The 17,737-nt window shown below is 45.5% G+C and overlaps 1 long non-coding RNA gene across 1 annotated transcript in view; it reads right to left on the bottom strand.

The window, feature by feature from the left end:
- Positions 1-819: 819 nt before the first annotated feature.
- Positions 820-17,737, bottom strand: part of LOC131838582 (uncharacterized) — a 31,443-nt gene continuing 14,525 nt past the window's right edge. The window contains exons 4-7 of the long non-coding RNA XR_009356655.1: positions 14,785-14,939; positions 10,447-11,115; positions 2,611-3,580; positions 820-1,385 (exon numbers count right to left, since the gene is read on the bottom strand). This is a non-coding gene — a long non-coding RNA (uncharacterized LOC131838582). The remainder of the gene's footprint in view (positions 1,386-2,610; positions 3,581-10,446; positions 11,116-14,784; positions 14,940-17,737) is intronic.

Here is a 17,737-nt window from a genome sequence, read left to right as displayed (position 1 = left end):
ATTGTGTATATGCGCAAATGATTCTCTAGTACATACCTAGAAATGAAAAATAATTTAATTTTTAAAAAGGGCTGTCTGATTGGCTCAGTTGGTAGAACATGAAACTCTTGATCTCCAGGTTATGAGTTCAAGCCCCATGTTGGGCATAGCGATTACTTAAAAAAGTACACACCTAGAAATGGAATTTCTGGTCACACTCCCCCCCACCCCACCCCGTGTTTTTATTATTGATTAATTTTTAAATTTTAATTTTAAAAACTTCACAGAAAATACATGCACATGGTTTAAAAAAAAAAGAAGAATTCAATAAAAGAAATGTACAATGATAAGTAAGTTTTCCCCTCAGAACCCTCTGCTAGTTCTCTTCCCTAGAAACAGTGTTACTAATTTCTTTGATAATATAAATATTGTTTTGTGGTACATTCTGTTATGTACCTTGTTTTTTTTTTTTTTTTTAAATATCTCAAACATACAGAAAACCTCCAAACACTGTATAAAAAACTATTTTTTTCCTGAGTTATTTGTGAGTAAATTGCTAACATGATGCCTCATCATCCTGGAATACTTTAGTTGTATTTTGTACCAAGAACATCATTCTACATAAGCCATCAGGATCAGGAAATTAACATCGTTGCATTACCACCATGTAATCTTAGACTCCCATCTGAAACAGTTCCTCGGTCTTTCCTTGATTTCCATGACCTGAACACTTTTGAAGATTCCAAACCATTTCTGCTGTAGAACGCACCTCAGTTTGGATATGTTATGTGTAAGGTTTTACAGGCGAGATAAACACGACACCAGGCAAGGTAGGCACAAGGCAAGATTTATTAAAGGCGCTCTCCAGCCGAGTTTCAGGGCTCAGGAGAAGGGGAGCCAGGAAAGTAGCGCTGGGAGGAGGTGGGCACCCTTGGGCGAGGTTCTATGATTCCGGAGAGGAGAGTCGGGGGAAGTCGCACCAGGAGGAGGTCAAGTGGGTCTTTTATCTGGGTTAAGACAGGGAATAGGTTCACAGCCATATAAGGTATGGTATTTGGGGATTGGAGGGTTGGGGGAGTCCTGATGTTCTGGTTTCTTGCATAGGTATCGGGTTACTTGTGGAGATGTGACCTGAGCATACATCCTTATGGCGGGAGAGTCAAAGGTTAGGAAGGGGGGGGCCTGGAAGATTGCAGCCCGGCGGTCATTTCTATTGTTTCTCCTGCGTTCCCGGAGCCGCTGACCCAACATTCCGACCTTTCTGGTGTAATAGGGGCAGCGATTCAGATGTGGTTACTTCCTGCTGGTGAAGGGGCATCGTTATAGGGTCCTTCGGATGTGGGTAGGCAGGTATAGGGATGCAGGAGTTGGTTGACAGTGGCCCTGGAAACCTCATGGATGCGATCCTGAATGAAGTGAAGAACGCAAGGGGCGATTAGTAATGACAGGCAAAGGAGAATGAGAGGACTTGTTAAGGGGGAGGAGCCGGGTTGTTAAGGGGGAGAGCCACCATTGAGAGGGGGTTGTTTCAGGGCGGTGCTGGCCATGGAGGGAGTCATGGATTTTTGCCAGGGCATCGATATTGGTTTCGACTATACTGGATTTGTTGATATAATAGCAGCATTCTTCATTGAGGAATACATAGGTTTCTCCCTTGCCTGCAGTGAGCAAGTCCAGGGCTCGTTGGTTCTGTAGGGCTACCTGGACCACTGAGGTAATCTGTCATTGTAGGGATGTCAAGGACTTAGCTGAGGCCTCCACGGCTATTCAGAGCTGTTTGGATAAATCTCAGGTAGCGTCTATGGAGGGGGCTAGGGCCCCGGTGCCCAGCCAGGTGGCCACTAGGGAAGATGCCAATGAAACCCCGATAACCAGAGGAAGAAACACAGCCCTTTTCTGTCACGGGGGTGGAGAGGATGGCCATTTCCGCTAGGGCTGGCACCATCCGGGCTGGTAATCTGTGGTGACCAGCTGACTAGACCGTGTGGTGTCCCCATGGGTCCAAATTTCCACTAGGAAGAAGTGCCACCTGAACCCGGGTGTGATGGACGAGTGGCTAGGGAGGGTTAGGAGGAAGGGGAGAGTGAGGAGAAGAAGTGAGAAAAATCCACAACCGTGTAGTCCCCAGGGTTTGGGAAGTCCAGCCATCCTGTGGTGGGGCTGGTTTTAGATTGGAGATGTGTACCCACAGGTGGTGTCCTAGGAGTTTTGCCGCTGTGGGAGTTGTGAGAATAACAGTTTGGGGGCTGGTCCACCTGGGCTGTAAGGACTTTGGGTGAAGTTCTCGTAGGAGAACTTGGTCCCTGGGATTTATGGCCTGGGGGAGGTCTCCATCTGGGCTGTCGGGAGTGGGGATGGTTGCATATGCACAAGCCCTTAGAAGGGCTCGTAAGAGGTTCAGATAGGGCAGATAAGATAGGAGGGGTGGAGGAGAGGTAGGCAGGTTGTGATTGAGTAGGAAGGGCCTGCCGTACAGGAGGAGTTCAAAGGGGCTGAGTCCTGACGGGCCGAGAGGAGAGGCGCTAAGGTGGGTGAGTGTTAGTCGGAGAAGGGTTGGCCAAGAGAGGCGGGTTTCAAGAGCGAGTTTGGTGAGTTGTTCCTTGAGGAGGCCATTGGCCCTCTTGACCTTACCCGAGGATGGGGGTGATAGGGGATATGGAGTTTCCAGGTGATGTTGAGGCTCTCGGAGGTCTGTTGTGTGATGCTGGAGATGAAGGCTGGTCTGTTGTCCGATTGTAGAGTTTGAGGGCGTCCAAATCTCGGGATGATGTGCCCAGTGGGAACCATGGCGACCATGTCTGCTGTTTCCCTAGCGGTGGGAAATGCTTTGATCCACCTTTGATCCATGAAGGTGTCCATGAGAGTTAGCAGATATCTGAAGGTTTTGTGTGGAGGCATGTGAGTGAAGTCAAGTTGCCAGTCCTTGCCTGGCTGATGCTCGAGGAGCTGGTGGGTGGGTCCCCATCTGCAGAGGTTGCCCTGGGCCTTGACCGCAGAACAGATTTTGCAGGCTTGGTGTACCTCCTTAATGGTTTTTTTTTGGAGACGGGGGTGGTGAAAGAGAGGTTGGAGAAATTGGTATAGGGCCTTTAGACCAATGTGGAGGGACTGGTGAATGTCAGTAATGAGGGTTTGGGTTAGGCTGTTCGGGAGGGCATTAGAGTTGCCTTGTTGTTCCCCAAAGAGATGAGGTCCTTGGAGGCCCGATGGCCATGGCAGTGGACAATAGCCACCTCGTTAAGGTAATTGAGAGCCTTGAGGAGTTTGGCAGTGAGAGGCCCATTGACTATAGGGGTTCCCTTGGGCATGAGAAATCCCCTTTCTCACCAGGGGACAGAGTGAGTGTGGGTAATAAGAAAAGCATATTTGGAGTCAGTATAAATAGTGACCCGTTGGCCCTCAGATAAGTGAAGGGCCCTGGTGAAAGCCACGAGTTTTGCCTTTTGAGAAGTAGTCCCAGTGGGAAGGAGGACCACTTTTATGACAGCATCCAGGGTGATCACTGCCTAGGCCGCGTGTCGCCGTTCATCTGGCGCTATGAGGGAGCTCCCATCCATGAACAGAGTGTGTTCGGGGTCAGGCAGCAGCCGGTCTGAAAGTCCTGGATGGGAGGGAGAGAGTTCTTCCAGGAGTTGAAAGTTAGGAGTGGGAAGGAGTGGGGGTAGACGAAGGAGTCAGCAAGAGAGTGGCGGGATTTAGGCGAGGGAAGACAGAGAGTGTGACCTGAGGGTTTTCTGTGAACAGGAGGTGGTAGAGTTGGAGACGGAAGGAGTGAGTTGTGCCAAGGATTTGTGGCTGACTAAGTCCATCAGTTGGTTGGGGGAGAAGACCATGAGGGGCTGTCCTAAGGTAAGTTTGAGGGCCTGCTTTGTAAGAGAAGTGGCTGCTGCTAGGGCCCCGAGGCAGGGCTGCCATCCCTGGGTGGTGACATCTAGTTGCTTAGAGAGTTAATGGGGATAAGGAGACCCTGCTGCCGGAGGCGGTCGATGATGGGCTTAAGTCCTCGCCAGTGAGTTGCTACTATAGGTCTGGAAATGTCCCATACCTGTGGGTCCACGGAGGGGTGAGAGTTCGGGATAGAGGACGAGTCACAGGGGAGTAGAGGGAGGACGAGGTGAGCAGAAGTTGAAGGAGAGGGAGAGAGACAAATGGTGGCCTGAAGTTTGTGGAGGATGTCCCTGCCTTGTAGGGGAACAGGGCAGGAAGGGATGATGAGGAAGGAATGTGAGAAGGGGAACCCATCCAGGCTGCATGCACATAAGGGGTGGGGTGGCCTTTGGAGTGGAGGAAGTACCATCAATTCCCATAATTGCAACTGGTGAGGGACGAGTAGGATCCGAGTAGGAAGGCAGGATGGAATAGGCAGGCCCCGTGTCCAACAGAAAGGAAATGGATTTACCAGCTCCCTGGAGTATGACCCTGGGCTCGGCATGGGTGAGAGGGGTGTCTGAGTCTGGGCTCCGTCAGTCATCCTCCAATCCGAGAAGTTGGAAGGCAGGACTTACATCTCAGGGTCTCCCCCACGTGGAGGCCCCAGGAATGCCCTGAGGCTGGGGCAGTCCGATTTCCAGTGGCCCATCATGCGGCATTGAGGGCACGGCCTAGTAGGCGCTTTTGGATTGGGGCATTGACGGACAGAGTGTCCCTTGGCTCCGCACTTGAAACAGGCCCCTGGAGGGATGCAGTTAGGTGCTCCCTTTTGTTGACCCCCAGAACCTGCTGGCCTCAGGGCTGCTACCAGGGCTTGGGTCTGCATTTGGTCCTTCTGTTGGAGTCTGGCTTGGTGCTTAAGTTCTGCTGCCTCCTCTAGGGAGTTAGACTTTCAATGCCATTTTCACCAGATCAGAAATGGGAGTTTGAGGGTCCTCCTCTGCTTTTTAAAATTTTTTCCGAATTGGCGGCCAATTGAGAAATGAAGTGCGTAACTAAAACAGTCACCCCTGCCGGAGAGGCTGTGTCTAGGTGAGTGTATTGAGTCAGTGCCTCAGTAAGTCGGTTAAGCAACATGGCCCAGTTTTCATTGGGTTCCTGACTGATTTCCTTTCACAAACCTTCTACAACTTCAAAGCATATGGACAGGACCTGTGGGTAGGAGGAGATGCTGCCCTGATATCCTGAGGAGCGGCTGGTTATATACATAGGAGTTGGGTGGGTGAGGACTAAGGGGATGTTAAGAAGGGCTGTCACAGTGAAGAAGACTGTCAGGATATTGGAGGCCTGGTTATTATGAAGCCAAGGCTATCTTTCCCTCTTATGAGGTACTAACATGAAGACAATTGGGAGTTTCCTGGTGGAATGTCACATTCCTCCTATCAAACATCCTTGTCAGTGAGTTTTAGGTTTAGAAGAAATTTAACTTCATTTCCATTTCCTTTCCCTCAGCCTCCTTCAGTTTTATGGAGCAGAGGACGATGTTAGGGCTTGAGGGAACTGAGTTACTTTGCTCTGGAAGTTGGGCCATTAATAAGATAGTTTTTTGTTACAAATCAGTAGGACCTTTGTAAACTGAGGGAGACTCCTGTGTTGCAGGATTGTGATTTCTGCAAGTTAACCATTTGTTTTTCTTTTAGGGCAGCCAGGGGCCCTGGGTTTCCTATTTTATTCCATTGGTTCTTTTCTATTAACTTTAATATTTATTTATTTTATTTTTTTATTATTTTTTTAAAAAATATTTTATTTATTTATTTGACAGACAGAGACCACAAGTAGGCAGAGAGGCAGACAGAGAGAGGAGGAAGCAGGCTCCCCGCTGAGCAGAAAGCCCAATGCGGGGCTCGATCCCAGGATCCTGGGATCATGACCCGAGCCGTAGGCAGAGGCTTTAACCCACTGAGCCATCCAGGCCCCCCAATATTTATTTTGATGCTCAATTTTATCACCTGTTTAACCAGTGAGCCCCACTCCCTTCAGACCACTTTCAGTGCCCAATTGTCATGTCTTCGTCATTCTTTGAGCACTTCCTTACTTTCTGGCACAGAAATGTATTCCAGGCTTATCTTGTACTTTCCAGCATCAGCCCTGAAATCAGTAACTTGTTTCTTTTTGGTGAACGGTATTTAGAGCCAGGATCTGGGTGCCAGGTGTTTCATGGTTATTGGGATGTTGCTGCTCCCAGGATCTCTCGGGGAGATAGGGAACAGAGGCATATGTACACACACACACACACACACACACACACACAAAATACTCATTTGAAAATCCCTATCATCCATCTATCTATCTATCATCATCATCTATCACCTATCACTATAGGAAAACTTGACTTCACTCAGATACCTTCAGTTATAGTCCAATGTCTCAGAGTTCCTTCTAGTTTCCTCCTTTTCCATATTTCCTACTCCCTTCTCAGGGAGAACTCTTGTTTTCGTTTCCCTTCGTAGACTTACTTATTTGAGCAAACTCCTTCTATATAACATGTTTCTCTGTGTCCCCTCTTACGTGTGTATTCCCTTCACATTCCTCTTTGGGCTCCAGTACCTCACACCAGGCAGCCTACCTTCATGGATTCCCTCTCTAACCAGTTTAGATCCTGACACTCCTTTCTGGCCGCTGTGGATCCTGCTCTATGCCACCATCTCCACCCAATGTGCAGGCTTAACCTTCTTTTAGGATGGAATGATTCAGGAATGGGCTGGTACAGAAGAGGGAAAATGAACCTTGCTTTTGAAAATGGTTATTTTATTACTAATTGAAAAGTCACAACTACATTTACATTCTTATTTCTTTAAATGGATCATTGCAGGAAAAAAACCAAAGGCTTTTTCTGCTAACTCTGTCTCCAGAAGTAACCCATTATTATTAGTTTGATGTGTATCCTTCTAAATAATAATAATAATAATAAATAGGGGCACCTGGGTGGCTTACTCGTTAAGCATCTGCCTTCGGCTCAGGTCATGATCCCTGGATCCTGGGATAGAGCACCGCCCTGGGCTCCCTGCTCAGCAGGAATCCTGCTTCTCCCATTCCCACTCCTCCAACTTCTGTTCCCTCTCTAGCTGTTTCTTTCTGTGTCAAATAAATAGGTAAAATCTTTTTTAAAAAAAAACTAAAAAGAAAGGAATTTCACATTCATACATATGTTCCCCAAGGGAAAAAAATATATGTTAATTTTTAAGATTTTACTCTCTCCATTTTAAGAAAACCCAGAGACCTTGAACAAGGCTTACCAGGAACATTAGTCAGGACTCTTTATTTGCCAGTGACAGAAATCCAACTCAAAGAGCATAGGCAAAAAGAAAATGTATTGGCAGATTTCATTGGGAAATTCAGGGTATAAGGACACTGGGCAGACAGCAAAGACACAGACCAATAATCATGTGTATCTAGGCCAGCAGTCAGTACAACTCCACCCAGAGCTGTGGGAGTGGAAGAGCTGTGGCAGCAAGACATCCACACACTGACAACATACAGTCACAAGGAGGGAGGATGTGATAAACATTTATTAAGAAGAGATTTTGCAAATTCTCGTTAGTATCCCACAGAACGAGTTTTTGGTTTGCTGAGTAAGGCTACCTCATTGTGCAATTCTAAGTGACACATTGAAAGGTTGGATTCCCAGCTCTGTCCAGGAACATTCCAGTGTAAATAATGGAGAAATCACAGATGAAACCCTAAAGATCTTGGCATTTAGTATTCTGTTCAAAGACAGAACATTTATGAAGTAACACCCGATTTTCCTAAATTATACCAACATGATAGATCTTAGACCTTCTAATTGTCGTTAGTGTCTTTCTAAGTTGTGAATCTTGTTGCCAGCAAATAATTGGATCACTTAAAAATACCCTAGCTCTTCCTTTTAAAAAAATTATTTTTAACTTTTCCTTTTTGTACATGAGAGTTAATCCATTTGCATTAAGTGCTGTGTTTGAGAGACATTTTTCCTGCCCTTCATTTTTTCGGTGGTTTGCTCTCTCCATTATGTAATTTCTATAGTGGACTTTAAACTCATTTTTCCTTTAGTACAATTATAAAACAGGCCCTGTCAAACATTTAAAAATAATCATCATAATTTTTTTCTGTAACTGATTTTTGCCTAAGCAACCTTTGAACTTACTTCTGGAGATGAAAAAACACAGAGGTATCTTTGCAAGCTAGTCTCCTCACCAACCAAGAGCTTCTCCTGCCCATTACAGCCTTATAGTATGTCTGGGCTGCTCACAGAGGCTCAGCTCTGGGTGAAACCTCTCCGCCAAGTTCTTTGGCAGTGAATACTTATCCCTCTCCTGCTGGTATTGCAGTGTCTTATATTTGCTTTTTATTTTTTCATTTTAAAGATTTTATTTATTTATTTGACAGAGAGAGATCACAAGTAGGCAGAGAGAGAGAGGGAAGCAGGCTTCCTGCTGAACAGAGAGCCCGACGCAGGGCTCAATCCCAGGACCCTCAGACCATGACCGGAGCCGAAGGCAGAGGCCTAACCCACTGAGCCACCCAGGCGCCCCCTGTTTTTGCTTTTGTTTCTTTTGGTGTCATAGCCAAGAAATTGTGGCCAAGACGAATGTCGAGAAGCTTTTAAGTTTTCAGGTCTTATATTTAAGTCTTTAATGCATTTCAAGTTAATTTCTTTGACTGGCATAAGACAGGAGTCCAGTTTCATTCTTTTGCATGTGAATATCTAGTTTTCCCAAGGCCACTTACGGAAGAGATTATCCTCTCCCCATTGAGTGTTCTTGACTCCCCTGTCAAATATTTGACTGTTCACACATGAAATTATTCCTGGACTCTCAGTTCTGTTCCATTGGTCTATGAGTCCATTTTTATGTCAGTAGCATACTGTTTTGATGACTATATCTTTATAGCAGTGGTTCTTATTTTCTTGCCCCACAATATACTTGAGGGATAGCCAACATTCCTGTGAATAACAGTGGCTCCCACGATCCAAGGGAACTTTGTATTTAGGACGCTATTACTAATTATGCTAAGACAACACGCACGAACCAGTATTGTTTCAGGGACACTGGGACATGTGAGCACCCTAATTATAGCAGTGATTTTTCAGCTGGGGGGAGGGCTTAATCTCCTAAAAGAGTGTGTGAGGATGTCCGAAAAGCCAGTGGTGTAAGTAACAGTTAGGACCTGAGTAGAAAAAATAGAAACAACCATAGTTATTCAAAGAGAGAGAATTTAGCATATGGAATCGTTAACCAATGATTGAGAGATGGAAAAGATGAAAGGGAACACTGCAATTTTCCTGGACAGAAACTGCTGCAAGCCACTGCCTCTCCCAGGGCTGGGAGGGAAAAATCGTTGGGATAATGTGGAGTTTTTGCTCCAAGGAGAGACGCGCGGGGAGCTGGAAGCCAGACCCTGGTGGACGGGGCACTGGCTGGCTGGTGCTGGTGTGGTCGCAGCTCTGAGGAGGTCTACAGCGGCACAGAGCCCCGGACCTCTCAGGAGGTGTCAGCTGGCTGGCGGTGGTTTTCTCTAAGGACATCATCGGGCCCATCTAGGGGGAGTGTAGGAAAGAGCTACAAACTGCAGTCACCATTGCTGCTGAAGTCAAGCATTGATGTCACCGGAAGAATGGTTGCTAGGCTGGCGCTGACATCATCAGCTGATGGGGATTTCTCCTGGACAAGTTCCAGAGGAGGGAATACTTTCTGAGGACAGGGTCTCTAACTGGGAAAATGGATGTTTTTTTAACGGGTGGCGTAATCACCGTGAGCTAGCACGGTTTACCGAAGCTCTTTTTTAGCTAATAACTGTTCCAGAAAGCAAACAGGAAGGAAGAAATCCCTCATCCCTCCAGCCTTCTGGATGCCCTATAGAGCCTCTGTGAGAAGATCCTAACAGGGCGAGCTGGCAGAAGAGAAATCTGGTTTGCAGAGTTCCAGGCACAGCGATATAAACCGACACAGAAGGGTGGAAGCTTAGGGAACGTAGCTCATAACCAGCGCATTCCGCCCCTGCTCAGCCCCTCTCAATTCTTCTGTGTATATTGAGCTTCTATAAAATAACAAAATAACTTTATGCTTTGGAGGACAAGCAGAAACTTCCTTTGTACAAATGAAGACATTCTCGCTTTCTCGCCTTAACACATGGTCCTAGTGCTGACTGCCTCCATCGTTGGGTGATTGGTACCAGATCCTTCCCTGGAAGAAAACGCCCCTTCACCCCTATGCTCTGCTTTGTTAAAGCGAGGACTCAACTTATTTTCCATTTTCCAAGGGAGAAAAGGATTCCATTTGGAACAGGTTTGACTCTGCAGAAGACCTTTGGTATGCTTTGGGTGCTAGCTCACGGTGATTACGTGTAATGCTCTGTTGACCAAATGTCCATTTTCCCAGTTAGAGACCCTGTCTGCAAAAGGCATTCCCTCCTTCTCTGAAACTTGTCCGGTGGAAATGCCCATCAGCTGATGATCTGACCCCAGGCAGCTCTTTAAAGTAGCTACCACCGAGTTCACAGGAACCAAGGGAAACCCCTTCTGGTCTTTGTTCTGTGCCCCTCTCCCCCATCTCCACATACCTGGTCCAGCATGTCTCCAACGTCCCTTGCCCATGGGCTGCCACTGCTGTCCTTTGCCTCATCTACCCGGCTGCACCCTGGCGTCGGGTTTCTGACCAACACTCCCCAGAAGCACCAACCTCAGCATGCTTCTGCCATCACATGGCTCTCTTTCTGTTCATGGACTCTCTGCTGGCTCAAGGAAAAGCCCCTCTTGCAGAGCTCAGCCCAGAACTCTTCTAGCACTGACCATGTCCGTACGTAACTGCACAGTGAGACTTCTAGCCACATACTCTCCCTGCTTGCCTTTTCCAAACCAATTCTATGCAAGTTCTTTACTCTCGACTGCACTTGCGGTGGCCAGTGATCCAGCTCAGCCAGCTGACTCATGAGTTCTAACCCACATAGCATTAACTTGTCTTGCAAACCTGACAGTCTCCCTTATCCCAGAGAGCCGGCTAATCTTACTAGTCTTTAGCTCACTGGGGCCAGCTTTGCTCATCTAAGGTCAATGCATTCATTTTGTAGCTATTATCCTTTATTCCTAAGTGGTATGGAGCTAACAGCTGCATTCTTCCAGCTCAGGGAGATTTCCTGGAGCGTACTTCCTTCCCCTCCTTGCCTTGAATGACCAGATTTCAGTCTATGAGCTCCTCTTCTGAGGTTTGACCTCCTGGATCTGGATGGAACCTGGATTTGAGAGAATACACAAATTTATTTTCATGGCAGTAGGTGCTTCCTGCTAATTCTTAGAAGTCAAAGTGTTGGCAAAGACAAGGGTGGATTGACTATTCTAATCTTTGTCAATTTCACTTATTTATCCATCTCTTATAATAAGAACCAATCCTTTTTTAAAAAAAATTTGATTCTCAATAAGATGGATAAGACATATATGCCTTTACACTTTTTCCACTAGTGTAAACTCTGTCCATGTTTGGCATTCTTTTTGATTAACCTAGACAGTCTTTACCCTGATAATTGGCATAATTATGGTCAGAGCTCGAAGTCTCTGGACTTATTTTAGATCATCATTCAGTTTTTGTGACTAACCATTATTTCCGTTAGGTCATATCCCTAAAGATCTGTGAATTTAAGTCAAAAGATCCTGGGCAGGGGCACCTGGGTGGCTCAGTGGGTTAAGCCTCTGCCTTCCACTCAGGTCATGATCTTGGGGTTCTGGGATCGAGTTCTGCATCAGGCTCTCTGCTCGGCAGGGAGCCTGCTTCCTTCTCTCTTTCTGCTTGCCTCACTGCCTACTTGTGATCGCTCTCTGTCAAATAAATAAAATCTTAAAAAAAAAAAAAAAGATCCTGGGCAATTGATTTTCAAACACAATCTAAAACTGTTGAATGGGGGTGCCTGGGTGGCTCAGTCATTAAGCCTCTGCCTTTGGCTCAGAGCATGATCCCAGGGTCCTGGGATTGAGCCCCCCATCGGGCTCCCTGCTCAGCGGGAAGCCTGCTTCTCCCTCTCCCACTCCCCTTGCTTGTGTTCTCTCACTGTGGGTCTCTCTGTCAAATAAATAAATAAAATCTTTAAAAAAAAAAAAAACCTGTTGAATGGAATGATAAGGGCTATTGTAATGGTCCACTACGTCTCAACTTTTCATTTGGCTATGAATTAACTGGTCATCTTGTTAAAATGTGGATTTTGATTTAGGAAGTCTGTTGCAGGATCCGGGATTTTGCATTTTAAAATAAATTCCCAGGTAATGACAATGATGCTGGTCTATATAACATGTTTTGAATAGCAAGGTTCTAGACTGTGATAAGCAGCCTCTCCCTGCTTTTCAGCGTATTGAGGGTAGATGTCATGAACACCTTCAAAAGCAGTTTGCCAGAAGTTGTTTGTGTACATGTTGTGACTTTTATAATCGGGTAATAAGAAAAACAATACATATTGGCAGCTCTAGCACACAGATTTGTATCCTCCACTGAAAATCCCCTAAAATAACAGTAAGATGCCTTTTATTTTTTATTTTTTTAAAATATTTTATTTATTTATTTGACAGAGATCACAAGTTGGCAAAGAGGCAGGCAGACAGAGAGGAAGGGAAGCAGGGTCCCTGCTGAGCAGAGAGCCCCATGTAGGGCTCGATCCCAGGACCCTGGGATCATGACCCCAGCCGAAGGCAGAAACTTTAACCCACTGAGCTACCCAGGTACCCCAGTAAGATACCTTTTAAAATAAAGACTATAAACCCGTAAGGAAGAAGAGAAGACTCATAGCAATGAAATTTTTAGGAGAAAGCAAGTGGCAAGTGGCAAATGACTTAGCAGAATTGAAAATACTGAACACGTCCGTCACCAATGGGCATCTCAATTTAATTGAGGAACTCCCATAGGGCTGAAGAATTAAGGCCCTAGACATCTCTGGAAGTGGATATTGGCCAAGGCCTGAGAAAATAAGGATTGCTTGAAAACTTATTTAAGAAACTGACCACTAGACCTCCTCCCAGATGAGTACAGCAACTGTCCCTCTCATACCAGGGAAGAGGGGGTAAAAACAATGAGTATTTAGATAAGATTGGGGGGCACGGATATTGTTCTGAAAATGGGATGAAGTGAAAATGTACATAGTCAGTCTGAAACCCTGAGCTCAGTCTTCTTTCTGTATTTGGCAACCAGAATGGAGGCAGCCGGACATATGCTGTGATTGGGGGGAAATATCAAAGAAGAAAATATCAAAGAAGAAAACAAAGAGCACTCGAATCTCACCTCCCAAAAATAACTGCTGTTAAGAGCTCAGCTGTGGGATGGGATGCATGCGTGGCTCAGTCGGTTAAGTGGCTGCCTTCGGCTCAGGTCACAATCCCAGGATCGTGGGATCGAGTCCCGCATCGGGCTCCTTTCACAGCGGAGAGCCTGCTTCTCTCTCTGCCTCTGACTGCCACTCTGCCTGTGTGCTCTCTCTCCCTCTCTCTGACAAATAAATAAATAAAATCTTAAAAGAAGAAGAAGAAGAAGAAGAAGAAGAAGAAGAAGAAGAAGAAGAAGAAGAAGAAGAAGAAGAAGAAGAAGAAGAAGAAGAAGAGTTCAGCTGTGGCGCACCTGGGTGGCTCAGTGGGTTAAAGCCTCTGCCTTCAGCTCAGTTCATGATTTCAGAGTCCTGGGATTGAGCCCCGCATTGGGCTCTCTGCTCAGTGGAAAGCCTGCTTCCCCCACCCCCTGCCTCTTATGATTTCTGTCTGTCAAATAAATAAAATCTTAAAAAAAAAAAATTCAGCTTTAAGATTCAGTGTGTTTCTTCCCAGTTGAGTGTTTGACCTAGCACATTTCTTTTTACCCTGTAGGTTTAATTGAATGGAGCAAGCACGAGCTGAGCACCTACTATGTGTAAGATGCTAAGAACATACAGACAAAGACACAGACTGTTTGTTTCAATTCCGTTATGGGTTAGAGTTACTCCAAAAGAGCCAAAAGCAACATGGAGTTTTAATTGCCTAGGGAAGTCCCTCTCCTTCCTTTCTTATTAACAAATCAATACCACACTTGTTTTTTTAAAGATTTTATTTGTTTATTTGATAGAGAGAGACTCAGTGAGAGAGGGAACTCAAGCAGGGGGAGTGGGAGGGAGAAGCAGGCTTCACACTGAGCAGGAAGCCTGATGTGGGACTCAGTTCCAGGATCCTGGGATCATGACCTGAGCCAAAGGCAGATACTTAATGACGGAGCCACCCAGGCATCCCCCAACACCACCCTTATTAAACTTAATCTTTGTAGCTCCAGAAGTTCCAGAAAGAGGAGAAACTTTGCCAAGGCTGGTAATATACATTAAAAATGAAATACACTATGGGCTACGCAGGAGTTTACCAAATTTAATTCTTATTCTACGTTTGCTACCAGAAAAAAAAAAAAATGTCAGGTGCAGTCAATGTTTATAATTTGGCCAATGTAACTAAGAGTGACCTACACCACGGTGTGATTTCAGCTGAGAAGTGGGGCAGAGCAGTGACCTGATGGTCCCCATGTTTTCTTTCTCCCATCTTTCTTTTTAAAAAAATTATTTTTTTAAAATATTTTTTAAAAGATTTTATTTATTTATTTAACACAGAGAGAGAACACAAGTAGGCAGAGAGGCAGGCAGAGAGAGAGGGGGAAGCACACTCCTTGCTGAGCAGAAAGCCAAATGCGGGGCTCGATCCCAGGACCCTGAGATGATGACCTGAGCAGAAGGCAGAGGCTTTACCCACTGAGTCACCCAGGTGCCCCTCTCCCAGCTTTCTAATCCGAAGAAGAAAATCAGTTTCTGTGCACTTTAAACCCAATTTGGGCAAGGAATCCATCACTTCTCTAATGCCCATCTGATGAGAGGAAAAATTAAACCAGCCAAGCAGGTGAGCGAATGTTTGGCCCGCACCGTTGGTTGTTGCTGGGTTCCAGCCTATGTAGGTCACTTGCTTGGCAGTCACAGTCCTGTCTGAAGGGGGACATGGGCAGCATCCCACAACATTCTACAGCATTCCATGACAGTGTAGCACAGGTCTCCAGAGCCTGACTGCTGGGGTTCCTCATCTGTAGAATGGGCATGTTAATAACAGCGAGGGTTGTCAGAGAAGATTAAATGAGTTCATATTTGTAACCCACATAGACCAGTATTCCGCACCTGATAGGAGCTATGTAAGCATTTCCTGATCATTTGAAATAAACCCTGTCTGAATGGACTAAAAAAAAGGTGACGCCCTTTACTACTCAAAAAAGATTATAGACATGAGAATCAGGTGACCCTTTTTCCATTCTTTAGTCTGGCTTCTTCCCAAGTGGCTGGTAGGTTTTCTTTCCCATCTACGTCATGAGAAGTAAGGCATTCCACAATTAGCTTTAGATGGTAGTAGTGTATCTTAGCCAATGTCAGACACAGCTTTAAGTATTTTGTGTACATTATCTCATTTGACCTTCCCAGTCAATAAAACCAATCACAGAAAAGCTAAGTTCTGTGCCTAAGCTCACATAGGTGGTTAATGGTAGAGCCAGCATTCAGTCCTAGAAAAGCTGGCTCCCGGGATCGTGAGCTTCACCGTGACAATGGACTGCCCCTCAGAGAGCATGTTCTGCTGGGAAGAACATGCAATTTTAAACGCTCCTTATCTTCCCTTTTGCCTCTGCTATTGGTAGAAACCAGTCATTCCCCAAGCCTCAACAAGGCTCCCCAGTTCCTGATGTGATGGTGCTCCAATGGGCCGCACAACCACCCAGCTTCTAACCTCTCTGAATTTTTCTTTCCACTTCTATCAAAACTAATTTATATTTGCTACATTCATAGTCAAAGTAGAGGAAAAGATAAGTCAGCAGGTCAACCGGGCTCTTGCCTCAGAGGGAACCCCATTACAGTAGCCCCTCTTATCCATGGCTTCACTTACTGTGGTTTCCTTCTTTCTTTCTTTTTTTAAAGATTTTATTTATTTATTCGAGAGAAAGAGAATGAATGAGAGAAAGAGAGAGAGAGCTCACGCAAGGGAAGAGGCAGAGGAAGAAAGAGAAGCAGACTCCTCTGCTGAGCAGAAAACCCGACGCAGGGCTGGATCCCAGGACAGCAGGACCATGACCTGAGCCAAAGGCAGACACTTAACCGACTGAGCCACCCAGGCGCCCATCACTTTCCGTGGATTCAGTTACCCTGGTCAACCTCTGTCTGAAAGCAGGTGGTCTTCCTTCTGAGCATCATCAGGTCAGGGTAGCCTAGCACTACGTCACAGTGCCTACGTCATTCCCCTCACTTCACATCATGTAGGCACTTTATCATCTCATGTCATCACAGGAAGGGTGAGTACAGCACAGTAAGTTACTTTGAAGAGAGGGACCACATTGATACAGCTTTTACTACAGCATATTGATATAATTGTTCTATTTTATTATGGTATTATTGCTAATCTCTTACTGTGCCTAATTCATAAGTTAAACTTTATCACAGGTATGTATGTATAGGAAAAAACAGTAGACGTAAAGTTTGACACCATCCAGTTTCAGGCATCCACTAGGGGACTTGCGAGACGGGGACTGTCATGGGCCATTATGGTAAAGTAATGCTCAGCCAATTCTGTATTTCAGCATTGCAAGTCCTTATATCCAGTTTTAACCATTATCCCAGAAGATCAACTCTGGGAAGAGGCTGATGTACAAACCAAGAGCCCAGTTTACAGGGAAGCTACTCCTGAGTGTAAAACCTATCTAGAACATTTTCATAGGATGCTAACTATGAGGTCTTGTGAGACAAAAGGGAAGACTAACTGGGTGAGATGGAGAACATCTGGATCACAGATCAAGGTATTGTGTGGTGAGGACACATTGCCAGCCAAGAAATGAGATGCTTTTAAAGAATATTTCCAATCAGTTAGTGCCATGAGTGAACTGCCTTCTATCCACTCTAGAAGTATGGTGTCCTGGGGCTTGGCAGGGGTCCTCAGGTCCAGAATAGCCGCTCTCCTGCACAGGGCCGCAGACCATCTGGCCGGGCTTTCCTCTCTGGCTTCTCTGAGGCTCCACCCACCACCCCTCTGTCAGAGTCCTACCATATTCACACTTGTGGCAGTGTGCCAAGTGGAATGCATGTCACGTGCACATAGCACAGTCCAGGCTTTTCTGGTGACCTATCTTGCCCCACAGAAACTCAGGAGGTTCTCATGACTACTCAGCATGACATTAGCAAACCATCTCTTGGGAAGGGTTGCATCTGAAATGACTCATCTCACATCCAGAGTGACACTATTTCTAACTTTCTGAGAAATCACCCCACTTAGAGCTAATAGCTTCCTGATGCAGCAACTGGGGATTCAACCTTTGTAAATCAAGTGATAAAATGTGATTGTGGTGATTTGCCCAAGGGAGAGGAAAAGAAGGAGAAAGGACACTGGTTGAGTTAAACCTGTGTAGTTGCTCATGATTATTTAGTCCACTAACTTTAAAGCTTTTTACTTGCCTTGTTTTATCTGCCTTGCAACACTAATTTGTTGTTCTCTTGTTACAAGAATGACTTTGGAATTGTTACCCTTGAGTAAGGCAGAGGTCAAGTTAACAGAATCCAAACAGATGTCATTTGAATATCTGTAAGAACTGTAGCACTACGTATAGGGAAAATATGAAAATAATACAGCTTAGAATATAACTGGCAATAATCTATTGGGTCCACTCAGTTGGTGAATCAATGTGGGTGGGGTGGCAGAATTAAGTCAGATGTGAAAATTAGGTATCACACCCTCAAATGCAGGGTTAGTGGATTGTACAAGATCCCCTTAACTGGCATAGAGATATGGAAAGAGACTTCTAGTAGTACTTGTCTCCCATCATTGTGAGAAAACACATCTTACATGTTGAAA

This window comes from Mustela lutreola, chromosome 8 (genome assembly GCF_030435805.1).
Source record: "Mustela lutreola isolate mMusLut2 chromosome 8, mMusLut2.pri, whole genome shotgun sequence".
NCBI classification, from domain to species: Eukaryota; Metazoa; Chordata; class Mammalia; order Carnivora; family Mustelidae; genus Mustela; species Mustela lutreola.
Note: the sequence above shows the minus strand (reverse complement) of the source record. Positions and strands in the feature narration are given on the sequence as shown.